The sequence below is a fragment of the Montipora foliosa genome, chromosome 6, assembly GCF_036669935.1.
Source record: "Montipora foliosa isolate CH-2021 chromosome 6, ASM3666993v2, whole genome shotgun sequence".
NCBI lineage: Eukaryota > Metazoa > Cnidaria > Anthozoa > Scleractinia > Acroporidae > Montipora > Montipora foliosa.
The window spans coordinates 31,403,707-31,413,706 of NC_090874.1; positions in this window are offsets into that span (position 1 = coordinate 31,403,707).

Genomic DNA, 10,000 nt, shown 5'->3' on the forward strand with positions numbered 1-10,000 from the left:
TCTTGGAAGATCGAAAGAGGCTCTGCTGGAAGGGTATGTTTCCGCAACATTGTTTTTTTTGTTTGCATACGCCTTTAAAGCATTGTTTAAAGGGATGCATAATTGTTGGCCAATAATTCCCAACATTGTTAGGGCCAGGATAAGCTAGGAAACATTGTTGTGGAGACGTTGTTTCCCTGGAATTGCTGCTTAGGTGGCTACAATGGAAAACATTTGTGTCGCAACAAAAAAATTTGCGTCCGGGAAGCAAAACTGTTTTTGACCTGATTCAAAAACATTTTCTTGCATCTGGGAAGCAAGATTTGCGTCCACAACAATGTTTCCTAGTTTATCCTGGCCCTAACAATGTTGGGAATTGTTGGCCAACAATGATGCGTCCCTTTGGACAATGCTTTAAAGGCGTATGCAAACAAAGACACCACTCTGCATGTTGTTGCGTGTCATTTGGGAGTTGCTGCACGAAGTTTGAAACCTTTCAAACTTTAGAGCCAACAACTGTCAATATTTCTTTTGTTCCATGATCGCTGTAGCGTAGCGCAACACTGTTGTCTCCATTTGCACAGCTCTTCCAACATAACGACGAAAGTTAATATATGACAGCCATACATATTTGAATTGCGGGGAGGACGTTATCGTCACAGTTATTAATTAACATTACTTGAGTAAGAAAGAAAAGAGAGCCTGAAAAATTGAGGATTCAAACCCTGACCTCTGCAATCTTAATGTGGCGCTCTACCAGTTGAGCTATCGAGCCATCTGGGAGCTGGTTATTATGTGAGTTCATATTTGTACGTAGAAGATATAGATAGGAGCAAAGTTAATATATGAAAGCGATATACATTTGGAGAGAATCAAGTTAAACTGATGATCATTGCTCCCGCAGGGGTTTCGCTTCGAAGCAAAATCCCGAGGAGGCATTATCTTGCATGTGTATAGAGTTAACAGTGATCTGGTATACAAGAAAAATCTCGGTTTGGCAGAACTAAGCACGCATGGAATGAATGGCTAATGTGACGTTAGGGTTAGGATTAGAGAGTAGTACATGGGAACGTAACGTCACAATCAAGGAAGTATCGGTAATCGGAAATCTTCATTTTCGAGGTTCAACATTATTGTTGAGAATATCTTTCCATCTGTCACACGTTAAATGCTGTGTAATCTAGCGTTGAAGCACAGAGCTTTTCGAAAAGTAAGGGAAAGCTTTTGTCCGCCTTTGCCTTATGTCCGTTTTTTCACCAAGAGGTCGTAACGTGACTAATTTATCTCAGGTCAAGGATAATCCTTTGGTTTGATTAAGGGTCGCGAGGCGATTTCACATGGGAAACAATTTGTTAATTCTACGAACATTGTGCAAGCACGCTTGACGTTTTGTTTGTCAGGCACAAATCACTGTTTAGAGATTGAAAGACTCAGTCTACAACCAGCAAGTGTTGTTACAAAACAATGAAGACAAACATTAGTGAGTCTTAAAGTATTTACAAGGCAAACGATCGGTGTTGTTCCAATGAAACATTAACATATTAAAGGCTCGCGACAGTATTCTGTCCCAAAAGAGGTTGTATTTCGAAAGAGCCAATCTTGAACACGACTTTGGATTGAAGAAAAAAGCCACAAGTTATTATTATATTTTTACTGGATTTTTGAGACCTTCACGTTCAGTTCTTTCAAAGTGTTAGTAAACTTTAGAATAAATTATCGCATCATAGGGAACTCTTAAATATGCAAAACCATGCCATGGGTACCTCCATTGTTGGGGATACTCTCAACATTTCCGAATTCTAATTCTGTCACCAGAAGAGTTTTCTACACAAATTTTTCACTCGATGTACCTATCGTTGATAATACCGTGACACCGTTTCAGTTTCTTCATCCGGTCAGATTTTAAGACTGCCTGTTTCTTTCTATCCATTTGGTCATTTAATCCTAAAACTCCGATTCTACATTAATCCAGATGAAGGACATCTAAACAAAGCATTGACATTAAATCGTGCAACATCAGTGATTATTCACGTTACTAAAGACTTAAAAACTTCATTCCTTACAGTATATGCTACATTTTTAAAAAGCAATGGCCACATTGCCGTAAAAAGTGACCTTGCGTTTCCTTCAGTTTCTGTTTCGACTGGTACACCATCATGTCCGCCATGATCAAATCCTCTACTCACAACGCTGCTTTCATATTCGGCACTGATTTGTTCTCTCCCCCGTTTTAACATCAATTGCTGCATTTATAAACGGCCATTCCTCTACGTGGGCCCTAGACACATTGAAATCTGCATATAATTAACATCATCATCTAATATTTTCCAAACTTCACCCCCCTGAAACAGAAGATTGAAAATACAGAGGATATTACATGGCTGCGCGAGGTTCGGAGTTTTATCTTTGAGTGTTGATAGTATCTCTCGTGGGAGAACGACATGCTATTAGCAGGAGAAGAAAAAATTCGTTTCCCTAAGTGGCCATGTAATGGTCTGTTTATTATATAGATACGGATGAAGTGTTCCGATTGAAAACAACCTCATTGTTTTATTGGCTTTCAAAATGGTGATAAAATGGTAACCAACTGCCAAAACATGCATGTTGAATAATGTAACACAAACCATGCGAAACACAAAAATTTAATATTATATTAACACAAACAAGTTTCTTGCAAGAAAAGGGAATCTCGCTTTTATTGGGTACTGTGTTAGTTACCATGATGACACCTACATCTTCACCTGTGAAAGATAAAAATAATATCTTTACTTATAATAATTATAATAATAATTAGCAGTCCTAATCACCCTTACTTGCAGTATTGAGGACTGAATTATGAAAGGCGCAGCTCACAATATCGGGCTGAAAGCATACAAAGGCGCCCCTGGCTGCCGCAAAACAGTCCATGTTGATGTCGGAGCACAGCACTACAGCTAGATGTTAACTAGCTGTGAGTCGATTTTGATGAGGGAGGAAAACCGCACTACTTAGAGAAAAACCCTAGAGTCAGGTTGAGATCGACTGAAACTCAGCCCACAAGCAAGCCGGGGCCAGAGTTGAACCCCGGCTAGCAGTGCTGAGAGGCTCAATAGATAACCACTAAGCCACTGACTCCATGGTCAGCCACCCTGACTTCACGCGATAAACATACAAAGTTCTTTAGAAAAAGGAAAATCATCATATTTCACCAGTATCTATATAATAGACCGGAATTCCTTCAAGGTTTTGGAAACATGTGGGTAACTTTCGAAGAAATCCTGACGTTCTAATTATGTATCAGTGGTAGGGGAAGTACAAAAATAAATTTGAAAAGCAGAATGTAAAAGTTGGCTATGGAACTTGTAGGCAAAAGCAATGTTTTGTAATGTATAGGTACCGAATAAAGTTGTTGCTCTTGCTTCAGTTAAATTGTTTCTTTACATACAAGATATTCCCTGGGATTTCATTCGCCACACGTAGATATATGAGTAGATTATTGTAATTCTACTCCAATATGAAATGCGCACAGTTCAGCTGACAAGTAATATTTGCTTTCAAATTAAATTGTAGCTATAACAACGCAGAGAAAGATTACTGAAGGAAAGATCGTTCAGGTCAGTGTAGTCCTAAGAATGCCCTTGAGTAAATGTAGTCAATAAAAAGTCCTTTTTAGGACTACACAAACCTGGAAGATCTTACCTTATGAAGTTTTGTGCTGGGGTCAAACGTTACAATCTTATAACGACTTCTTTTTCCCAAATTTTAGCGCAGGTGTGAGCTGGAGGCTCTGCTGAATTCCATTGCAAAGAAAGATAGAAGAACAGGAACAGGATGAAGGTAGTAATAGCGATGAATGGAAACCGGAGGCCGGAGAGGGGGAAGATGAGGAAGACACTGAGTGTGATGATGCAATAAGCGAAAGTGATGAAGACGATGAAGGAATCCTGTCAGGGGTGTTGTAACAAAAGGAAGACACAAGACGGTTGGCAATAGAAAGAAAGACGAAAAAAGGACGCGCAAAGGCAGAGAGAACGAGAGTGTGAACAGTAAGAGACCCCGGCACATATGTCCATTAAAAGAGTGTAGACCAGAAATTATAGACATCCCTCGACACTTACGGGACATACATAATTGGACGAGAGATACAGCAAAAAAGGCAACATCGAGGTTTGGAATGAGGAAAAGTTTTCAGCAGAAAATGATAAAGGAGACGTCAGAAACAGGTGATGGCAAAAAGTTATAAAAAGGTTATCATCATCACCGGCCCTGTCCCACTGAATGTCAAGCGTTTATCTGGCCATTTACATCAAGCACACAAGGAGATTCCAGTTGGGTCACCGGCATACAAAGAAATTTTGAGGAAGCCTCGAGCAGCGAAGACCTGGAAACCATCAAATCAAGTTGTTATTAAAACTGGTCTCAAAAACGCGGAAGTAGGGGAGCAGGAAAAGGTCACAGAATCAATTGAAGAAGAAGAAGATGTGGAGAGTGACATTGAGCCATCAGAGATACCGTCCAATGACCAAGGGCTTTTGATTATGGAATCTGCAGAAGATCGATCCTAAGTGCCTGAGTGCACAAAAACAAATTCTCGTAATCAGCTCCTTTTGTGCATGGTTGGAGTCTGCAGATGGTGGAAGAAAAGACCCAAAATTGTCCAAACAACACGCCTCTCAATTGTTTCACATGCTAGAAACAATTGACCCCAAAGAGCAAATAAATTCCTTGTTTAATGGGACACTTGTCCATGATACTTTCTGAAAGAGTGATTCAGCACGGAGTGCTATTAGGTACATAGAGCAACTCAGTGGAACCAATTCATTGGACTTGAACCAGTCTGTCTACACTCTAGTGAGAGATTATATTCTCCTTCAGATAACCATTGCCAATGCACACCGTTCAGGTGTATTGTCAAACATGACTCTGGAAGAATACAAACAAGCGAAGAGGAGAGAAGAAAGTGTAATCATCAGTGTCAAATACCACAAAACCGATGACAGGGGAGGGATCAAGCCAATGTGTTTTTGTCATGGAATGGTGAAAAGTTGGAGTCTGGTCAAATCTCTACAGCCATTAATGCTGCGTGGCAAAAAGGAGGAATGGAAGGGCACGTCACATCAACATTGTTTTGCAAGTCTGCAGTCACGAATGTGGACTCGCGACATCATGAAATGAAGTCCAATCTGGCTGACCTCATGACGCATAAGGAAAGCACTGCAAAACGGTTTTATTGCCTTCAGGGAATCAAGAATCTTGTTCCAAGCAGCAACTAATCTTCCTAACGTAATGACATCCTCCAAGACAAATACAGCCTCGCAACAAGATACTTCAGTAGCCTGCTCAAAGTCGGCCGATGTAATTCAAGGGATTGGTAACAAAAGCACAAGCACAAGGATTGAAGGATTCACTGAGCGCATGTCATGGAAAGAGGAAGATGTTAAAGCCTTGAGAGAAATCTTTTCTGAGGAAATTGAAGCAAAAACTGTAACAACGGTCATCGTCAGGCAAAAAACACAAGATCACCCTTCACTCCAGTCCATTGACCCTAAAAAGGTTTGCAACAGGATTCGCAGTGAGTGGAGGTTCAGGTGACGAATATAGCAGTGACAAGACTTCAGTTTTGGCTTACAGCAAACACTCAGCAGAGTTACCAGGGGAAAAGGATACTTTGGCAGACAAGATGAGACGATACTTCTCAAACGACGACAGCAGTGCATCCATGGTCTCCCCATCAAATTCAAGCTATATGAGCAGGAACATTTTTTCTGATGAGCATCGAGAATACTTATTGAGAGTTTGTGGAAGCATGGTACGAAGGGGTGTTATTTCACAAACTGGGGTGAAGGACATTGTCAGTAAAGATGAAGAGGGGAGAGAAATGTTACAGAAGTTCTCCATAAAGCAACTTATCAACCGTTTGAAATATGAGAAGAGAATGAATCTTAAGTCCAGCTCCACCTAAAAAACCCACCTTACAAACAAAGTTGTATGTTGTTGTCGACCACCTTAACTTAATTATAAATATGTTTTGAAACCTTAAGTAGACGACTTTCAAATGCTAAGCGAAGCATGTTTAAACTATTGGGTCCAGGCGTACAGTGCATTTTGGGTATTTTTCCTTTGAAAGGCCAAGTAATATGGGCAACAATTTCCTTCAACTTTGGTAGAAGAAGAATTAAAAAGTTTACACTGGCTAAAATTCTTATCGTCTCGGACGTTTCGGATACAACTGTTGCCTTCTTCAGCAAAGGATAAAAAATGCAAATGTTTAACGGCGTCCTGTACAGTAATATTAAACATCTCGAGAAAATTCATTAAGGTAACAAGTCGCTAGTCCCTATAGAGCATTATTTATGATGCTAGAAGTTGTTGATGTTTTTGTATATGCTAGGCAGTGCTATGTGTTCGTTTATACACCCTTTTAATAAGTGTAATATATGCAGTTTTCCGCTAATGACGTCGAACTCTTGCTTTCAAATTTTATTTAGAAATGTACAAAGGCCTAAAAATTGTCCGATTTCTTTTCTTGTTTGAAGCCTTTGTACATTTCGGAATAAATTTTAAAAGCATGAGTTTGACGTCATTAGCGGAAAATGGCATATATTAGACTCATTAAAAGGGTGTATAGAGTTCTCATCTCGCACGGAATGCCACGCTTCAAGAATTAGTCTTTGTCGCCACGTCGGTGACCTGCCAACAATTTCCACATTCACCAGATCTATTTCATGGCTGTGGAGTATATGGTATGGTGTTGCTATGGCCTTTGCATGTTCTTTCACGTGTTTTTAGCGCACGTGATGTCTGACCAACGTAAACGCAATCACAATCTTTACATTTGATCTTGTACACGATTCCTCAGGAAGCCTCTTTCCCCAATTTTGTCCTTTGATTTTTTGGGTATGTTGGAGATGGTACGATTAGGTTTGTGGGCGACCTTGATGCTGAAACTTCGGAGAACTTTTGCGACTTACTCTCAAAAATCTTTGGCATAGGGGAGGATAACTAGATCGTGCTGGTCGGTATTCTTCATTTCTTGTCGTCCATTCAGTTGGCGGTCACTGAATGAATGAAACTAGCCGGGTAGTTATTAGCCGCGATAAGAATTTTAGCCAGTGAAAACTTTTTAAGAGCAAATTCCCACAAGAATGAAACAACGTCAAATTTCTTTGGCAAGGCTTGAAAACTCAATTTCGCTCCCCTTTTGCATATAGCTAGCCCCTAGCAAGAATACAAGCAGCCTGTGTTTGTTTCCTCGGAATAGGTTTGTCTTTCCGAGAAAAACAACATTTTCGATTTAACCTCCAGACTCAGTTTAGCGAGTCACAACTGGGTTAAAAATTGACCATTTCCATTCACTTCACATGTCGTAATACAACGAACTTATTGCATAACTTTTCCTTGTCCAAAACCTACAATTTCAATAACATTGGATTAATCTAATTATTTTGCGGTAAACAAAACCAAAGTGTTCTCCAAATATTAACTTCGTTGGTTGGTGAGAAGAACTGTTATTTTGACCATGTGCCATAGCACCGAATTTTATGAGATTAAGCTTTTTAATTAAGGAAGGGTAGGTCTTTCAAAATATGTAAAATTTAGTTTGGGCAAATGATTGGCAGTCATTAAAATAATGATTCACTTACACTAGACACAAAATCACGCCAGTGGTGTCGAGTGCCTGACCCACAGGCACCCCAAGCTCGGTATACTATTTATAGACTTTGTATGGGAAAATTAACTTTGAGCTTATAAATGCTCAAATAAACTGTAAATGTAGAAATAAACTTGTCTTTAGTTGTCATTTCCGCTTATGAGGGGAAATCACAACTGACGACATCGCAAAAATTCTTAAGCCACAAACTCATCTAAAACAGACACAGTTTGCCTTCGGATTGCACAGAAAAGACGAGGACAACTGGACGTAGAGGTAAGCGAAGTTTATTTCTACATTTACAGCTTTTTTGAACATTTATAAGCTCAAAGTTAATTTTCCCATTCAAAGTCTATAAATCGTATACTGAGCTTGGGCTGCCTTTGCCACCAAGAGAATATTATCATTGTATCTGCCATCTCCATACTAATATTACTTCGGTTCGAAAAGTCAGCGTTACAAAGGTATAAATGTAATAAAAATGCTTAACCTCTTTGATTTGTGACATCGTGAATTTTGCAAACTGTTTCTTTCCCTGTACATTGTCAGCTGCGTTTTCGACAACTTCCCACATAACAATTTCAATTTAAACTGAATAAGTTCTGGTCCACAAATGCATATGTATTAATTGTATGTATCACTATCTGTATCAATGTCTGTGTCCCTTGATTTAGTAGTGTTATTCCATATTTGACTTTTGGGTTTCCATTTTGATGACATTTGATGGTCCTCCGTGTTTTGACTTTCAACGCATAATTTGCATATTTATGCCCAAGGCAAGCGCACGCAATACCATTTGCACATAGGGGTGAGGTTGGGGATTTGAGTGAACTACAGAACAGGAAGTGCCCCTTCACCAGGTAAAAAATCAAATACTTCCACTAGTCACTGGTTAAGAGAACAGACTGTGCAAAGAGAAAATAAAGCATCAGAGAAATCAAAATCAAAAACTGACTAGCAAAGCCTGAATTTAAAAAAATCGGAAATTGACCACCTGCGACTGACTCTTCTCCCGATGTCTTTTAGATCCTCATTCTAAAATTCTAATGCATCAGTCAATCCCAGCAGTGCCCATCTCCCCTCCCCCCGGGCAACCGCGGGGTATTTGCTCACGTTGTCAGTTCCCGGGGGTGGGGCATTCACAATTTTATCGCGTCTCGGGGGCTGGGCATTTGCGTACCCTTGGGTGACCCCCGGGCATTTGACACACGTGTTTTCAAAGTTCATCAGGAAAGACGAGGCGTTTGTCGATCAATGGCTTGTCCATCAGGGACTAGAGAAACTTGCAGATATTTTTTGGAGGTATGTTTTCTCAATTTTAGGTACTGATTTCTTCATTACTTGCAAGCATATACATATAAGCGGAAAGGTGAACTATATTTTGTTTATCACAAAACAATCACTGACGTGATTGCATTCAAACCTAGCCTAGCATTTTTTTTTTAATTCATGAAAGTGGAGTTAAAATACTTAAGATTTCCAAATTAATTCAAATGATGCGATCTTCGAGACTGATCTTCCGAGCTTAAAAAGTATTGAAATAAAATATTAAAGTTGTGAGATTTCTAAAACTGGTAATTGTTTTATTGTAAACACTGTTAACAGGATTGTCGTTATGCTAGTCAAAATATTCAAAACAAATGGTTTTTATACAACAAAATATTTAATGTCACGCTATCCTCTAGCAAACTGTTAAAAACAAAATATAGGAAAATAAATAAAATAAGAATCAACTAACACGTCCTGTTGTCCTTGAAGTCTTACCGTTGTATTAAAATACTCAACATTTGAACGTTTTATTCACTGATTAATAAAAAAACCGCAGAGGTGTTGGAAGGCAATGTTCCCGGGGACGGGGCATTTGCCCTCTTTCTTCATCCCCTCCCAGGGCATTTAGACAGCTTACTGGACTGGCTGGAATTGACTGATGCATAATTTGCCATGGTCATGTCGATCGTGAGAACAACGACTACCAACTATTGCTTTAAAAGAACACGAAACTGCCATGATTTTAACAGCGGCTTGGCACAAATTTCTCGTAGGAAAAAGGACTTTCTTTTACTTTATTTGGTATTAATTAAGTTAGTGTCGTCTAGGAAAAGTAAACAAAATTGAATCTCAAAAAACCAAAATTTTCGTCGCATGGTGAATAGTATGATATATACAAAAAATAGTTATTCTAATTTCGTTTTCCGTAGAACCACAGTACTAAGATTCCAATGCATTTTTTTGTTGCATGTTATTGGCAGACGCTCAGCTTACAAAAATCCCCAGCCCTACCCAGTGCAAAGAATTTTGCCACATGCTGCACAATATGCAAGTTAGAAAGATGGAGCGATCACACATGTGGCTTATTTGTTGTCTCTGGCTATTTCAGCTTCAAAGCAGGTT